Source organism: Acromyrmex echinatior, chromosome 16 (genome assembly GCF_024713525.1).
Source record: "Acromyrmex echinatior isolate Ae372 chromosome 16, ASM2471352v2, whole genome shotgun sequence".
NCBI classification, from domain to species: Eukaryota; Metazoa; Arthropoda; class Insecta; order Hymenoptera; family Formicidae; genus Acromyrmex; species Acromyrmex echinatior.
Window position 1 is genome coordinate 9838440 of NC_141867.1, and position 19610 is coordinate 9858049.

Here is a 19610-nt window from a genome sequence, read left to right on the forward strand (position 1 = left end):
TCCTCTTCTCTCCTCACCTTTCCTCTCCTCTCCTCTCCTCTCCTCCCCTCTCCTCTCCTCCCCCTCCATCTTTCTACGGTCGCTTGTTTCTAGTGATCGAAAATACTTTCTGGAAAATTTCAACCGCTTAACATGTATAATTAAGAGGAGAAGGAACATTATAGATAATATATAAGTTTTAATAAATTATGCTAATCCTATATCCCTCCAATTTATGTATAATAGCAAAAATAATTTCAAAACACGATAATTTACGAGATATTGATATTTCCATGATTTTCCATGAGCGTTATATATAACGTTCATAGAAGTGATTTGCATGACCTCGGCGTGGTCTCACGCGTATGACGCGAGATTTGAATGTTAGAGATTTCCATGATCAATTCCTTTTTTCTTTTTTCATAATTTTTTTTTTTTAATAAGTGACATTAATAAACACATACTACAAGCTAAATATATTTTTATTTAATTATTGAAATTATATGTGTATTCAAAGTTTTAAACTGACAATTGTAGCAAAAAATAATTCGACGTAGTATGCGTCGAATAGATAGAAAATCAGTATTTTTATATGTAAAAATATATGTAAGATCTGTTTACCTTTAGAAAAAATCCGAAAAGAAATCATGTTTCTGTAATAATGTTACGTTGATGTCGATCAGTACTTTCTGTGAAATATTTTTTTTATAACTATCATCCGAATGAAAATTCTGATAATCAATCAAATCGCAAAAGTGACATGATTAATATAATTATAAGTATGATGTCAATATAATTTTATACTTAACAAATCAAAAAGCCTTTATATGTGCCTTTATATGCAATATACAAATAATTTTTTATTTATCTATTGAAGTGATTCAGTATTCTTCCTATAGTTATTGGAGTACATGTTAAATTTGGGTCGATTTTTAAAGCGTCGCTTTCTTTCCCCTCGCCGCCGCCGCTCAATGCTCGACGGCTGAGTCGTACCGGATCACGCGCGGATGTGTATCTCAGGAGCGTTGCACTAAGAAATATACTACTACCTTCTAGCAAATTATCAATCTTTTACTTTCCTTAGTCTTATGTGATGTCTTCTTTATTCAACATGCCTTCTTTATTCACATGTTGAATAAAGAAGACATCGCGGAATTATTGGAGTTAAGTCATTCCAGTTTAAAATTACGCATCTCGTTCTGTATCGACTCTTATTCTTTAGCCTTAAATTGATATTATCAGTATTCTATATTAAAAGATATTATATTTTGTGGCACATAAGCGTGGTCAGTAGCTCTTTGAAAGAAAACCGAATGTATCATAAAAATAATAAAGTAATATTTTAAAAATACATAATATTCAATAAAATATATTAATATGATGTTCAATCGCTATTATTAAGAAGATAACAATTATGTAGGAAGGAAAATATTTTCATGATAATTTTCATGCTAAAATGTTGTCATGTTAATTTTCATGTTAGAAGGTATGATAACAGTATATTTCTTATACTGTGACGCTCCTGAGATGCACGTCTGCGCGCGATCCAACGGTTCAGCCGTCGATTGTTGAGCGGTTGTAAAGGAAAAATAGGCAGCATTTCAGAAATTGACTCGAAATGTGTAACTAGTTCCGAACATACTGAAGTACACATACAATTTCTATAATTTTATAAAAATATGTTTGAAGTAATATGTTCATTAATAACGTTATTTATTTAAAAAAAAAATTATGAAAAAAAGGAAAAATCAGGAACATAGGATCCTCAACATTCTGATCTCGCACCTAACGCCCAAGACCACGCTGAGTTTTTGCGGATCACCTCTATGAACACGGTACATAAAATACATGGAAAATCGTAAACTATATCTCGTCAACTATCATGATTTGAAATCATTTTTGCTATTATATAATACATTAATGAGAAAGGTATATGATTAACCCTTTCACTTACAATATCATGTGAGATTCGTGGTAAAGAAATCGGGCCAAATATAAGTATCATTGATGAGAGCCGTGGTACGTCTATCGGGCCAAACATAAACAACACGTTCCAAGCTGTTAATTATGGCAGAGTGAAATAGAGAATGAGAATCGTATTGAATTAGAGCGCGATCATTATTATTTGTTTCAGTGACGGGGCTAGAGCCAGACTTCACTTACCCGCTGGAAAACGTAACGATCCATCGAAACTTAAATCGTAGAGCATAGGGTTAATATAATTTAATAAAAATTATGTATTATCTAGAATGTCCCTTTCCTCCTTATGATACACGCCAAACAGCCGAGATCGCCGAGAAAATATTTTCGGTCGCTAGAAACAAGCGATCAGAGAGAAGAACAGAGAAAAACTCATTGTTTTGCTAGACGAGTCCAGTTCGGCCTGTCCGCGCGGAGACTCACCGATTACAATCGGAGCTTCTATCCGTTTTTGTTTTTTTTCTGTCTCGCTCTAGCGAAACAACAGAAATTGAAAGAATTTTAAATCATAAACACGGTTGCCAGTTCTCCGTTTTTTTTTTGACAGACTTCGATTTCTCGGACTAATATTGAATACTCCAGCAGATGTGAAAATCTCCAATTTTTGTCGTCTGCTGGAGTATTAAATATTAGTCCAAGCAACCGAAGTCTGGCAAAAAAAAACGAAGAACTGGCAACCGTATTTGTGAATTAAAATTCTTTCATTTTTTTTTTATTAAATTATATTAATTTTATATCTTTCTCATTAACGTATAATAGCAAAAATGATTTCAAAACGTAAACATTGATGAGATATACAATAGTTTACGACTTTCCGTGCACTATATGTACCGCGTTCGTCGAGGTGATCTGCAAGAACTCAACGTGATCTCAGGCGTTGGGTGCAAGATCAGAATATTGGAGATCTTATGTTCGATTCTGCTTTTTCCTTTTTTCATAATTTTTATTTAATAAATAACGTTATTAATAAACATTTTACTCTAAATATACTTTTTATAAAATTTCAGAAATTATATACGTGTACTTCAATGTGCTCGAAATTAGTTGCGCATTTCCAGCCGATTTCTGAAATGCTGCCTACTTTTCCTTCACAACCGCTCGACGCTTGACGGCCGAACCGCTCACGCGTGGACATATATCTTAAGAGTCATAATATAAGAAACATGCTGCGACCATACCTTCCAGCAAATTGTCATGAAAATATTTTCCTTCCTACATAATATTGTATTTTCTTAATAATGGTGATTAAACATCATATTAATAACTTAATGCATTTTACTAAATGTAATGTACTTTTAAAATATTACATTATTATTTTTATGATACATTCAATTTCAAAGAGTTACTGATCACGTTTTTGTGCCACAGAATGTATTATAAAATTTTACTTTACCGCGTCATATATCTGGTCATCTATTTGTATTTTTTTTTAGTGGAATAAACCTGGAGAATACACTTAAATGACGTATCAATAATAGAACTTCAAAGATAATGGAGAGTTTTTTTACAATAACGTGGATTTAGACGGTGAACGCCTTTTCTTAATTAGTTGCTAAGGAAAAGATAATATGACCATGATATCGATTATATATCTTTTCTTAGAGTGAAAAATAAAAATTTTTTGTATGTATATATATATATATATATATATATATATATATGTGTGCATACATATATCGTTTTGCGTGACGCTGTATGTGTAGAAAACAACAGCATTATACGAGTCAATCAGCTGTAACCAGCATGATCCGCGTTCACAGTATTATTGCCGCGCAACAATAGTGTCAATGTAGTATAGTGTAGTAGTTTTCTACACACAAAAATATATGTGTGTGTGTGTGTGTGTGTGTGTATGTGTGTGTGTGTATGTATATATTTATATACAGGGTTGGCCATATTCGACGGAAACATCTGGCAAACACTGTAACTTTTGACGGAGATGTTAGATCGAGTAACGATATTTCCCATGATTGAAAAAAAAAACATCTTTCCGTCGAATATGGCCAACCCTGTAGTGTTTTGTGTCCACAAAATAGAAAAAATGTAGTAGCAGAATATTGTCTGCCTTTGATAAGAGAAGGTTATGGTACTTTCTAACAAGCGATTCAGTACAATACAGTACAATATCTCAACCTATTAGCGAACAAGATTGTAATGATGCACTGTCTCTTGTTGGAAGGCACTCTAGAAGGCCAAAATTGGTTATTGTGATGTGTATTTCTTGTTGGCACTCTATAAAACCAGAATGAGAAAGGTTAGCATCTTTATGTTATTCGTGAAAATATCACTTTTATTTATCATACAAGTGATATGATTAAATGTTATAACAATAAATTGCGCTTTGCCTAATTATGATCCAATGTCAGAGGCGTTCTTCGTGGGCTGACTATTTTTCATTTACTGCCAGAGGCATTCGATTATCAAATTTAGTGAAATACAATTACGGAACCAATTTGTAGAATTTTGCGTCTGCAATTAAAGAAATATGAATAGATGTATTGTCATGATGGAATCAAAAGCTGATTGCTTGACATGATCGAAACAAAGAAACTAATGAAGAAAAAAAATTGAATATCAGTAAACAGTTTCTTTGAAACCTTACAACTGTTGTCTGAAATGTTTTTTCTAAAAATGTTATGTAATGGCCTTATAGCACAAGAATGGCCGTAATTCAATCATAGAAGAGAACGTGAATATATCATAGGTCAACGTATTATATTTTGACATACTATGCATGCCGATACAAATATAATTTACATTCCTTTACGATTATAATTATAGTCACCTTTATGTTCAGCTCCTAAATCCGGGGTCTTTTTGGACACTCTATATATATATATATATATATATATATATATATATATATATGTGTGTGTTATACATATATATAACATTCATTACACAGTCAATAATCACATGCATAATTTTCGTACGATGCTGTACGTTTATGAAATATAAGTATATCATATTCAAAGCAAAATGTTTTAGCAAATGTGTACACTTATAGGTCAATGTGTACGTTGACTAACAGTAAGTTACAATAAGTATATTTTTAAATATAACTCTGATAAATATAACTTTAATATAAATACTCTGACTGTGATTTAGATATATCTTCGGATGTAACCATGTATTTGAAATACATGTGTACACATGTAATATAATAGCACTTTTTCCTTTATTCTCAATATTAATTCATTTTAACTTAGGATGTAACATGTATTGTCAATACGTAAATACATTGCATATACATATGTAGCTATTCCATCTTTTTTTATTATGTTTAATGGGCCTTTTACAATTATAAGCCATAAATCAGCCATAAATAAGAAGTCAGAAAAATTGACTGTGATTGATCAATTTTTAGCTTCTGACTTCTGATTTGTAACTAATGGCTTATTGTAGAAGGCCCATAAAAGAGAGATAGAAGTTACTCATGCTTAGCTTTTCATGCAGATATAATATAGACACATTAGTGAATATTAAAATTATATTTTATGTGCATTATGATGTACACACATTACATAAAATATATTTCTAATTCATATTCACATACGTGTGTAGCTGCTTCATCTCTTTTTGTTATGTGTAACAAAAAGGTGTACTGATGTCCTCTTTTTTCTACGTTTAATAAAAAGGGATATGTTTTTTTATGATCAAATATACAGATATATATGCTTTTATATTTTCAATATCAGAATATACATACAACTAATATAAATCAAATAATAACGAGAGTCAAACGCAGATGATCAGACGTAACATCTTAAAAAAATGATCAAATTACGAATTCTCTGATAAATCCTCATTTTATGTGTACATATATATGCATTATATATATGTGTGTGTGTGTGTGTGTGTGTGTGTGTATGTGTGTAATGTATGATACAATTTTAATATTGCATATTTAAACATAGGGAATGCATAAATTAACACATAACTTCTATCTGCAATGTATGTATATTCACACATTATACACAGTGCGACAAATATGTTCCCGAACAGGGCCTGAAAATCATAATTGAAAGAACAATATGCATATCTTTTGATTTTATTATTCAAAATATTCTCCTCTGGCTTCAATACACTTGTTACAGCGATTCAATAGTGATTCAAATGCATGTTCTAGCTCAGTTTGCGGAATTGCCTCTAGTGCCTGTATAGAAGCTGATCGGAATGTAATCAAAAAAGCGTCCTTTCAATTTCAATTTCAATTTTGGGAATAATGAGAAGTCGCAGGGGGCCAAATCAGGTGAATATGGTGGATGGTTTAACACAGAGACACGATTTCGAGCCAAACATTGACGGACAATCAATGAAGTGTGACTCGGTGCATTATCATGCAACAAAGACCAATCTTCTGGATCACGATATTCGGGGCGAATACGATGAATTCTGCCCATCAATCGCTTTAAAACTTCGAGATAATATGCACCAGTAATTGTTTGGCCAGTTGGAACAAACTCTTTGTGGATAATACCTTTGCTATCAAAGAATGTGATGAGTATTGTCTTGATTTTTGATGGAATTTTTCGTATTTTTTTTGCCTGTGGTGAATTTTTTGACTTCCATTCCGCACTTTGACGCTTAGTTTCTGGATCATATTGAAAGCACCATGTTTCATCACCCGTAACAATTGATTTTAGGAAGTTTGGATTATTTTCTGCGGCTGCAACGATGTCTCTGGATAATTGATTCTCGCTGATTTTTGATCGCTTCTTGATGTGTGTGGAACAAACTTCGCACAATCTTCGTTTTACCCAAATCTTCATGTAATATGATTCGAATCATTTCTCTACTGATATTTAAAGCCTCCTCCATCATTTTTAGTGATGCATTGCGATCGTTTGCAACAAAATCACGTACTTTTTCGATCATTTCGAACCAAAATTGGCCGTCCTGATTTTTTGTCATCTTCAAGGGTCTCTCTGCCTTCTAAAAAACGCTTATGCCACTCAAAAACAGCTGTACGACCTAGACATTGACTGCCGTAAACTTGTTGCATCGATCGGAATGTTTCTGATGCACTTTTACTAAGTTTTGCGTTAAATTTAATCACTGCTCTTTGTTCCATATTAAAATTTCTACCTCGACCAAAATCTTGTTTAACATGAACTGTCATGTCTTCGTTATATGTCAACCAAAATGAAACTTTGACAGATGATAGCAAAATGTTCAACCTTTAAAATGCATGTTTGAACGCACAGATGTCGCCACTGGTTGCTGAGATGTGGTTCGTGTCCGGGAACATATTTGTCGCACTGTGTGTATATACGTATGATATATATTAGGTTGGTGCGTATGAAATGTCGGATTTTTAAGTGAATATATAAAACTGCATATCTTTTTTCAAAATCTGTTTATTTAATCAAAATATGCTCCATTTGTTTCAATACACTTTTCTCAATGAGATTTTAATGCATAGATGCCTGTCTTAAAGAAATTTTGATCTTTAGAATCAATAAACTCTGATATGGAATTTTTCAGTCTTCATTTTCTGTTTTTATTTTCATACTGTTTAGCCCGTAAAAACTGAATGTTTAAAAAAATCGGTTGGCGAAAGATCTGGTGAATAAGCTGGGTGCTGCAAAATTTCATACTTTAAGTCATTTAATTTCGCAATTGTTTTGTACGACGTATGCGGCCGAGCGTTGTCGTAGAGAAGTATTGGGCCATGCCGATTAACAAGTGATGGGCGTATAATTTTCAATTTTTCATGCATTTCATCAATGTACTGGCAGTACTTTTCGGCTGTAATTGTCTCCTCAGTTCGAAGGAATGAGTAATGAATTACTCCAGTCACATTCCACCAAACTGTTATTAAAATTTTCCGTGGATGAAGTGATGGCCTTGGAGTATGAGCACAAGCCACATTCCTATCAAGCCATTCCTATCGAGCACACCTTTTCCTATTGTCGTGAAGAACCCATTTTTCATCACAAGTAATAATCCGATCGAAAAATGGCTCTCGGTGAAATCGGTTAGTAATGATGAGCATACGTTCAATCGATCCAACTTATTTCGCTCGGTTAGTTCGTGCGGTACCCATTTATCCATTTTTTCACTTTGCCAATTTCAGAAAGGTCGCAATATCGTTGTATGGTCAACTTTCATTTTGATAGCAAGTTCCCTTGTAGATACAGTTGGATTCGTTTCCACCAATGCTTTCAGAGCATCATTTTTCACAGACGTTTTGGGTCTTCCACGCGTCTTCATTTTGTAGAGAAAAATCACCGGACCGAAATTTTTCAAATCAACGCTGCACTTTTCAATCGTTAACAGTATTCTCCCCAAATGCCTGGTTTATATTGCGTGCAGCTTTTGCAGCATTATTACCAAGTTTATACTCTATATAAAAAAATTACATGAATATCGGTTGAATTCATATCCTTACGAAATTCAAAACAAACAACAAAATAGAACACTTTTGATATATATATATTAGGTGTTGGAATTAATTCGTAGCGTTTTACAAGTGATGGGAAGTACTTTCATTAATGTATTTTTTAATGCTCATGTGAAATAAATAACATTCTTTCATTAAAAAACGCTACGAATTAATTCCAACACCTAATATATAAAGTGTTTGGGGAAAATAATGAAAAAACAAATGTCGATGCTCATTTCAATACACGCGGAGGCGCACGCATTCTAAGAAAAAAAAACATGCATAAAAGGGAAGTGATAAAAGGAATGCGCGCTTTTTTCTAAATATCAGTGTGCGTGTGTCAGTCAACTGTCCTCAGTCCTGCAGAAGGTTTTTGCTGAAGAGCAATATTTGTAATGACGAGAAAATAACAGGTTTGTTATAAACAATTTATTGTTATTTAACTAGCAGAGATTGAATACAGAAATAATTTCAATAATAATTTAATACCGGTAGTTAATGTTTTGGTACTACTCTTAGTATGGCATACCGTAGGTATGCTATTTACCGTAGGTTTGTTATTTTGCTGTGCACTGCAACTTTTATATAAAGGTACATACATTTGCTTGTTATGGTTATATTTCTCAATATCTGACGTTTTTATTGAAGGAAAATTTGTTATAAGGTATTCATCTTTATGTGATGTTTTTCACAATACGCAGTGTGATTAATATAATGTGGCAAAACTATATAGAATGGCGTACCAAATTAACATTTTTTACCGATATTATTTCAATAATGAATTGATATAGATATTGTTTATTTCTATATCGGTACTAATAAAATATCGATATAATATAATATAACTTCTATATCGATATTAAATCAATCATGGTGCAAGATCAGATCTCTACTTTCGTAATATCATTACGCGTGATTGTCCAGTAGGATAATATAATTTATGCGATAATATACTGCATTATTATTAGTATTATATAAAGATATGTATCTTGGTCACTGAATATATTCGTAATTTTCAATATGTTCGATTGGTAAAATATAAAAATTCTTCACTCTGAACCTATAAACTTTTTAAAAAAATTATGTTTGAGATAACATTAAAGAACATAGAAAAATAGTATTAATTTAAAATAGGATTTATTTTGATTCTCTCGAGTTTATTTTGACTTTCTTACATAATTTATAATTGTTACCCAGACAACACAGAATATTTAAATAATAAAAATAAGTAAAAGTAAAAAGGGCTACGAGCCTAAAACATAAATTGACAAACTGTATGAGTAGTTAAAAAAGTCCATCTGACATTGTCAATGACACTTTGAACATTTTCAATTCCTTACATACGAGATTACAATTCACCTTGGAGGTTGGTGCAAATGGCAGATTGAGTTTTCTCGATACAATACTGATTATAGATAACCAAAAAATTATATTCGACATTTACCATAAAAAGACATTTTCTGGAAGGTTCCTTAATTTCCACTCAAATCATCCTTTGTGCCATAAAAAAGGCACCATCATCAGTTTTATTGACAAAATCATCTTATTATCACATCCACGATTCCAACAAAAAAATTTGATAGATGCTATTCATATTTTCTTAAATAACTGTTATCCTCTTCCCTTTATTTTTTCTACAATAGAACGCAGATTAAAGTTTCATAAATACAACAAAGATACTACACATTGTTCACGCAATAAAGACAAATATTTTACGATTCCTTATGTTAAATCCATTTCCTTCCAATCTCTAGTATGTTTCATTGTAAATTGGCCTTTTCTATTCCCAACACGTTAAAAAGCTTCATAAAGAGAGGAAAGGACGAACTTAGCCTCCTATCCAGTCAGAATGTTGTCTACAAGATCTCATGTGATGATTGTGAGGCGAGTTATGTTGGTCAGACAAAGAGAAAATTGAGCACGAAACTACACGAACATATCTCTGACATCAAAAAGAATACAGGTTCTCCTACTGTCATAACTGATCATCGAATCAATTTTGATCATAATTTCAAATGGAACGATGTGAGAATTTTGGACTGCGAATCTTCTTACAATAAGAGATTGGTATCTGAAATGATTCATATTAAAAGACAGAAACAAGACCTTAATAGACAGAACGATACCGAATCTTTACCCGATACTTATTCACAGATCATCCAGTCTCTTTCTCCCTCTTGATTGCTTTCCCTTCCTCATCCTTCTCTTCTCTCCCTACTTTCTCTCCCTTCCACTTTATTCTTTCCTTCTTATTACTTTTTTCCCCCTTCCCTTTCTAGTTTTCCATTTCAACCTTCTTGTCTTTATATGTCGTACTTTATATCTTAGCTTCTCAGAGAGACGATTAATTTCGATTCCATTCGCATTGCCTAATCTATAATACATCATTTCGACACACACATAAGGTATTTATTGTGAATTTATTTGTTCTAAACTTATCATACATATGCAATGCATGTTGGCGATTTCACTCTTTTTTCTTATGTGCTTGCCTTATAATATCAAAGATAATTTTTGCCTCTTTCTTTAAATTTGACTTATTATTTACGACTTATTTGTACTTTCCTTTTTACTGTTTGCGACTCGATTCGTACTTTTCTTATTGTTCTTATTATTTTTATTTTTATTTACTTCTACCGTTAATTTATTATTACAATTTATACTTGCTAACAGAAACATGTTCGTCCTTATACACACATACGGTTCGGAGCAGCACATTTTTGTCAACTATAATCGTTTATTTGATTTCCTCTCAATTTGGAGCGAGTTTTATAGTTAATTTGCGTGCGAATTTTACTTGATCTTTTATATGTTTTTTATTTACGTTATAACTCTATTGTTAATTACCGTTGTTAATTTATTTTGTCACACTAATTTATTTGTCACATTGAAAATGATTCAACCAGGATCGAAACGTTTGTTCAACTTCTGATTGTCAAATTATATTTTACGTTTTTAATTTATGACATAGTTTTATTTCAAAAAAACTTTTTTAACTACTCATACAGTTTGTCAATTTATGTTTTAGGCTCGTAGCCCTTTTTACTTTTACTTATTTTGATTTATTGAGCCTTATTATTTTATAATTTATAATAAATATTATGTAAATAGTTTATACATATTTTATATAAAGTCGAAATATTATTAAAATATAGACTATCTTATAAAATACAATATTTATGATAAATATAAATAAATATTTCTATTAAGTATTTTTAATTTGGATTATAATATCATTTAATATTTACACATTATTTACTGCCTGGAGACACAATAGTATTTCAGCACTAACAATACGACAAGCGAAGCGTCATGGTAACATTTATAATAAATATTTCTTAGTAGGGTTGGCCATATTCGACGGAAAGATGTTTTTTTTTTCAATCATAGGAAAAAAACACATTTTTTGCTGTTCATTTTAAAAATCATTTAATAGAGTTCAAGGTCTTTCCGTCGAATATGGCCAACCCTGTATATAATATAATAAATATTTATGATTCATGTATTATAATTTAAGACTACAAAAATATTTACAAAATATTCAAATTTACAAATATTTTTTAAATATTTTCGAAATATTGTGTGCTGTCTGGGTATTCTCATTAGTGTTCCATATGATTGTAAATACTAAATTGTAAGTTGTATTCGATTATGTCATTTCTAAATTATTAGTTTATTGGTAATATTCGGACATAATTTTTGGACATCTTTTTATTGATTTTGATGAACATTATTATGGATAAAACATATTTTCTTGTAAAATAAGATAAATATTATAATATGATAAAATAAGATAAATATTATAATATTGATAATATTAATACAATTAAATAAAAGTATATGGCTCAAGTAATAAAATTAAATAAAAATATGTTGAGAAGAGCTACGAGCCAAAATAAAAAGTTTAAACAAAGATACAATATAAATTAAAACAAAGATACAAATAAGTAGATTACATTAAAATGAACATTGAAGATTAGAGAACTTTTTCAAATTCGCTTACTCTCAAACATAATTTTTTCTCAACATACTTTTTTAAATTTTATTACATGAGCCATATTATGTTATGAATATTAATATAATTCATAATTATTGTATAATATGTATTTATACTATTAATAGTAAAACCACAAAAGCTGCAAAGAGTCTCGGTGACACAGCAGCTGCAACAAATGCAGCAACAATTAAATATTTTGTAGCAGCAGCAAGAGCAGCAGCAGAAGCAGCAGCGGCGGCGACGGCGGCGACGGCGACGACGGCGGTAGCAGTAAGTGCAATAGCACCAAGCGCAGCAGCACTAAGAGAGAACTTGCTGTATATATATATATGTATATATATATATATATATATATAAAATATACATATAATAGATTATATAGTTTTAAAGAAAAAAAAATTTCCAATTTTTCCGCGAATTTTTTTGATTTTTTTCCCAAGGGTAGAAAAATTCATTTTGGAAAAATTCACGCATGCTCCGTAAAACCTATCACATTCTCGGTCCTTTTCGTAAAGAAAATAATTGCGTATATAGTACACAGCAGGGATAAGTTAACAGAAATTTTCAAATTGTACAAAAGATTGAAGTTGCATAATATATTTAATAAAACATACAAAATTGCACCATTAATGTAAGAATATATTCAATAAATATATTCAATAAAACATACATTATCATCATCATAATATATTCAATAACATATACACACTACACACACGCACGCACGCACACATACATTATTGCATCATTAATGTAAGAACTAAAAATATAGAATCCAAACATCATATTTATGTGATAATAATACGTTTAGAAAATTTGGATTTAAACTGAATTCGTAAAATATTTGAAAAAAAAGCTACAAAGAGATACTTCAGGAGTTCATTAGATCAGAGTGTGACAAACTAGAGTTAAAAATCTGTCTACTTAAACTTTACCATGTATTAAAGGAAGGTTAGATTAAGTTTTATTATAAAAATAGAAGAATAACTAAAAAAATTTTAATAAAAATAATGCCATATAACTTCATAGATCGCATTAATTTTATACAGGAATTTAAAAGTTATTTATTACGCCTTTTACATAGCAAAAGCAGCAATTTTTCCAAAAAAAACCAATTTTTCGGAAAAAACCGAAACTTTTCCAGTTAAAACTTTGATTGAAGCTAGATGTATATGAAATTATATACTAGATGTATATAGATACACATATATATATATATATATACACACACACACATCTAGTATATAGTTTTAAGAAAGCCGCTTTCTTCAAATTACTGGAAAAAAATCGGAAAAGTTTCGATTTTTTCCGAAAAATTGGTTTTTTTTTGGGAAAATTGCTGTTTTTGCTATGTAAAAGGCATAATAAATAACTAAAATTAATGCGATCTATGAAGTTATGTAGCATTATTTTTATTAAAATTTTTTAGTTATTCTTCTATTTTTATAGTAAAACTTAATCTAACCTTCACACATATATTATAATATATGTGTATATACATATATTATTTCTTGAAAATTTGATTTTCAGTTTCTATAGGACGGAGTGGCGGAGGATGTGCTCAATATAGATGGTACGTTCAACGAGCAGGTCTCATAAGATGTGCTTACCTGCCTGAGACAAACCGCAATATAAGGTGCCGGCAAGAAATTATAAGGAGCCGTGTTCTGGGATAGAGAGGCCACAGAGGAAGACTTTATTCCCGATGCGATAAACTTTTAAGGATATATTATCAATTTTAAAATCATTGAAAAAACCATGAAAAATTAAAGATTGCATGTTTTACAATACATTTGAAAGTAGTGGAAAAAATTTAGCGACGATTTTCTACGGCTAAAAAATTAATTTAATAAGAAATGGATATGTGCTCTAATGAAAATATTCAGAAATAGTAAAAAAAATATAAATTTTTAAGTATTTTAAGTATTTTTAAGTATTTTAAATATATATTGAAGATGATTAATAACATAAATAATTTATATAATATAAAGTTTCATTTCAATGCAGAGATTAAGTGCTCTTTAAATAAACAAAATTGCTTTATTTATTTATTTATTTACAGATTAACTGAAGACGATTGCAATAAGAATAAAGACGATTACAATGAAACTTGAAAATTATTTGAAACATTTAAGTATTTATATAAAAAATTGAGATTTCTTTTAGTAAAAAAAGAACTTGATTTTTAACAACAAACAGATAATATAAACTATATAAAATATGTTGTTAAATAAAAATATAATTTTATTCACACAATTTTTATATGTATATAGTTCATTTGAAGTGTAAATATTAAAGACATTTACAAATTACATTAATTTTGCAGGAACATATCCGAAATCTGGGAAAAAATGCGGAAGCTGGCTGGAAAGAAGGGCAATATATAATTAATAATTTTTATAATAGTTATTATTATTATGATTAAAAAATATAATGCATATTAATTTATTTTCATAGTTCCTTTTGTTCATTCAGCCTATCAGCATTACTTTTAGTCTGTGACGATAAAATACGAGAAAATATACAAATATACAAATAAAATATACAAATATACAAATTCTTGCATAAAATTACTTTTTGACATGTTTTATGCTTTGTGGATTAATGGGAAGGATTTACTGTAACTGCAATTTATTAAAAATCATATGTTATCTATAATGTCCTCTTGTCTCTCGATATACGCTCGAGCTCAAGTGACCGAGAAAACATTTTCTCGCTTCACGCTCCAATGAAACGCTGTCTCGTTCGTTCTTACCACGTTCGACTGTTTCGTTTGCTCTTAGCACGCCCGAACACTCGCCGAAGCGCGAAAGCGCCGAACCTCACATGAATGTAGGCTCATGCTTGTGTGTGTGAGATTAGCGGTCGCGCTTCGGCCGCCGACTGATGGTGTTAGTTGAGATATCGTAAACCGTCCCTGAATTGGCATCCTTGGCTTGCACGATGGTAACATAATAAGTTTAGCAATTGAAGATATTAAAAGAGTAAGATCATTTAATAGTTTTAAGGGATCAGTATTTTTACTTTCAAAAGTCTTGTTTACTTGTTGTACTTCAAGAAGTACAACAAGTGCTTCACTGGATGTAAAAACAAGAGTTTGCTAAGTTATAATCATTTTTATATGAATTATAATATATAATTCAACAGTAACAATTATATACAGGGTTGGCCATATTCGACGGAAAGATGTTTTTTTTTCAATCATGGGAAACGTCGTTACTCGATCTAACATCTCTGTCAAAAGTTACAGTGTTTGCCAGATCTTTCCGTCGAATATGGCCAACCCTGTATATATATATAACAATTTTCAGTAATCTTCACAGTCTCAAAATGAGTTTTAGATTCTAAATACTGCTCAATTATTCTAGACGGATCTTTCAATTGACAGTGTTTTACAGCTTTGCACAATCTTTTTTAGTTCACAGCCATCGTTAATTGCTTTATATATATTTCTAAAACAGTATTATCTCATAGATGATTTCAAAAATCATGTATATATTTTTGAAATCATGAGTTCGATATTTTTTGGTAATATTTCGATTGAAGCTTGTGACACAGCCAATTAGAGGAAATGACATATTGATACGCATTTAATCAGTACTAAATTTGTAATATCAAGTTTCAATTTTTTATATAAACCATTGTTAATATCTACGATTACGCTAGCATTATCAGTGGCAATACCTATTAAATTATGTAATGGCAGTTTGTACAATGCTAAAAATTCTTTTACTGCGTTTGCCAATGACTCTGCGTCGCATGTGGGTAATTCTACTAGAGTTAAAAAGGTTGAGATAATTTTATCGCTAATATTATCAAAATAGTTTATACTGATTTCCAGTAACTTTTTTTACTGTCAAATCTATCATCCAAGGAACAAAATTTATTAAAATTACTATCAATGGAACATGATAGCATGTATTGGATATGCACGTAAACATCGATAGCGCTGGGACTTCCCCGCGTCTTCTCCCTCCTTTCCCGCGCCCCACGGCCCCCTCAAAAAACCTGATAGAATCCTCCTAGTATACTTACTTACATAAAAATAAATAAATATACGAGTATATATATAGAAAGATTATGCGTTTCGCGGATTTCCTCCGTCTCCAGATCCATTCTTGGAATGTCAACGTTTCGTGAACCTTGCAGTCCACTTCATCAGGGCGAAGAACAGCGCGGATACCTGCCCCTCACCCCTTCCCCACGGAGCTCCTCAATTAGAACTGGCTTATATACCCTGGACAACCATAGCATATAAAAACAAAACGATACACTAATGCAGTCAGCAGTCGAATTTGAAGTTTCTTCAACATTATATCAGTGTTATATCAGTGTGTATGTTTAATGAAAAAATGGATTTTGCATCTCACGAGGATGAAGTGATGGACGAAAAAACAAATGATCAATATGAAGAAATGTCTGACTAGGAAATGTCCGATGAAGATCATGCTCTGTCAAATGATTCGTGTTTCGGCAGTGACATGGAGAACGATGATAATACAATTGAAATAATATATCAAGATTTAAATCGAGCTCAAATAAACACTTTACGTACCGTGAAAAAGATCTGCTACTTCGAGTTCTACTACATTGATGGTCATGGAAGATACTGCTTATCATGCATCGTAAGAATAAACGATCAATTTTTAAATCTTTGTGCCGTTTGAAAACATGATACCGATATATGTAATTCTCGAAGGTTATTCCTATTCGGAATGCAAAGGTTTTCTTTATCAAATAATGCCGTGCAATATGTGTCCTATTTGCACACAGTGATACAGGGTGTTGTGAAAATTTTATCAAAGATACAAAAAGAGACTAAAAATATACATTTTCTCAAAACTTTTTTAATGAAAAGACTATGAAAAAAAGGATATTATAATATGGAGCAAACGGAGCATAATCTGGAACAAGCCGCTCAGTTGAATACGTGAGAAGAATTTCTTGCATGAGAACAAAGATGCAACGATTTCATCGAATCGCTGAAGGAACAAAGCAGCATTAAACGTCCGCGATTACCGATCGGTATTAGACAATCGTTGATCGTTCGTATCGTGCGACTCGAAAATTTAAAGGATTCTGTGCGCGGACGTTTCATGCAAGTGGGTGCCGGATACAGCATGAGACTCAGATAGCACGTGATAGATACCGCGTTCGACAGCCGTATACTGACCGGCGCGGTAATAAACTCTGGACATATTGAATCTCGCCAGTTTCTTGAAGACGCGAGAGAAATTGTACTTGAACGTGTGCAAATTGTTATGGAGAGACAACAATATTAAACAAGAGATAATAATATTAAAGTAAATACCGTGTTTAATGGTGAATTTATATCAGGTGATAAACGCGCGAATAAAAGTGTCAGTAAGAAAAACTATGAACTCTTTAGTTCATTATTTCTCAAAGTAATACAAATCGAGAGTCATCATATTCATATTATACGATGGTATTAAATCTTAAAGAACATCCAGTTTCCAATAACGTTGAGTCAAATTGAAAAATCTCAACGACATTTCCATCAATGTGTACGGCATCGAGAAGCAAAAAAAAGTGACTATTCTTTCTTTACTCACGGATATAAACAGGGACAAGCACATCAATTTGCTTTATGTGCAGGATCCAAAACAATAACGCGGATCATTTTGCGTGGATCAAGGATCTATCCCGCCTTGTGAGCTCGCAACTCAGCAAAAAGAGCATAAGAAATACTTTTATGACCGGATTGTATATATAATTATAAATTACGTAAAAATTTTATTGTAATAAGAAAAGTTCTTTGAGAAAATAATAAATTATACGTTCTTTTTTTAGATATTAACACTACTTTAGCTTGAATGCAAAACTGAAGATCCACGCAATAGACTGCGAAAAATTAAACGACTGTACAATCTGGTTACTAAGCGAAGATGACAAGTGGTTGAGCTTCGGCAATTACATCAGGAAGGAATGTATCCTGTTCATCAGTCTACGTCAACCTGGAATGCATCCTGGAGAAGAGGAAGAGGGATATCGAAACGTCCAGCTACACGTACCAACATCGAGTATTTAGCATATTATGTCTGCTGTACGACATTCGTTGTGATTCAAAATGAATATATTATCCTTGAAATGTCATATTCATGATTTAATTCTAAGACGATTTTTCCTTTGCCAAAATTTTGTCAAAAGCGTAGTTTTTAAATTATAATAAGAAATAATTAGCGAATGACAGGGCGCGTAGAGAAGGTAGCCAGGAGCGGCGTTTCTCATTGTCCGACGCAGACCGTAATGGGAGACCCTAGTTACAATCAGATGATCGCTACACACGCATGCATATGCGATCGCATTCTCTCTCTCACACACACACACACACACACACACACACACACACACACACACACACACACACACAAAATTATCTTGAAAAAGTTTGAATGACTTCGACATGCTGCAGCTTGAGAAACAAGAAAAACTTCCATCGATCATTGATTGATCACGTACAGCTCCAAATTTTTGTCAGTTAAACTTCTATTCCTCTAACAAGTTTAGAAATCACTCGTTCCCATTGATGCAGATCGCAGATCGAATAACCATTAAAATACTTTGTTTCTTGTAAAACGCATCACTTCGATACGTTTACGCTCAGCGTACAGCTATTCATTAAAGAAAACGAAGTATTTCAATGATTACTCAAAAAATTTATTACTGTATCTCTATCAGTTAAGTGTCCGTTTTACTACCGATGATCCATTTTAACTATATTATCAATTAATCATTCGGTGACCGAAAATTATTCGAAGAAAGATAATCACACGCCGCGTTTATTTGACGATAGCATGCACTCGATTTTAATAGAGAATTTATTAGTTAATTATTATAAATCACTGCCAATTAATTATTCGTCGAATATCACTCGAAGAAAGAAGCACACGATTGTTTACTAACACACGACGCGTTCACTCAACGATAGAAAGAAGTCAACTGATTTAAATACTGAATCTTCAATTATTTATTGTCGATTAATTATTCGTCGACTGAATACCACTCGAAGAAAGAAGCACACGATTGTTTATTAATACACGACGCGTTCTCTTAACGATAACAAGCAGTTGATCGATTTTGGTTATGTTTGTACTAGCAATCAAACTACTAGTTTGTACTAGCAATCAAACTACTAGTTTGTACTAGCTATCAAAACACGAATGTCTCAGTCAGAATCGAATCGATATCGATTCGATATCGATCAATGTCGATTTGATGCTTTCGACGTCGAACACGTGCATCTTG

The 19610-nt window shown here is 31.7% G+C and overlaps 1 long non-coding RNA gene across 1 annotated transcript in view; it reads left to right on the top strand.

Moving 5' to 3' along the window:
• The window catches only part of LOC147907157 (uncharacterized), a 106920-nt gene extending 88182 nt beyond the window's left edge, over positions 1-18738 (top strand). Inside the window, exon 2 of the long non-coding RNA XR_015547734.1 lies at positions 13875-18738. This is a non-coding gene — a long non-coding RNA (uncharacterized LOC147907157). The remainder of the gene's footprint in view (positions 1-13874) is intronic.
• Positions 18739-19610: the final 872 nt, after the last annotated feature.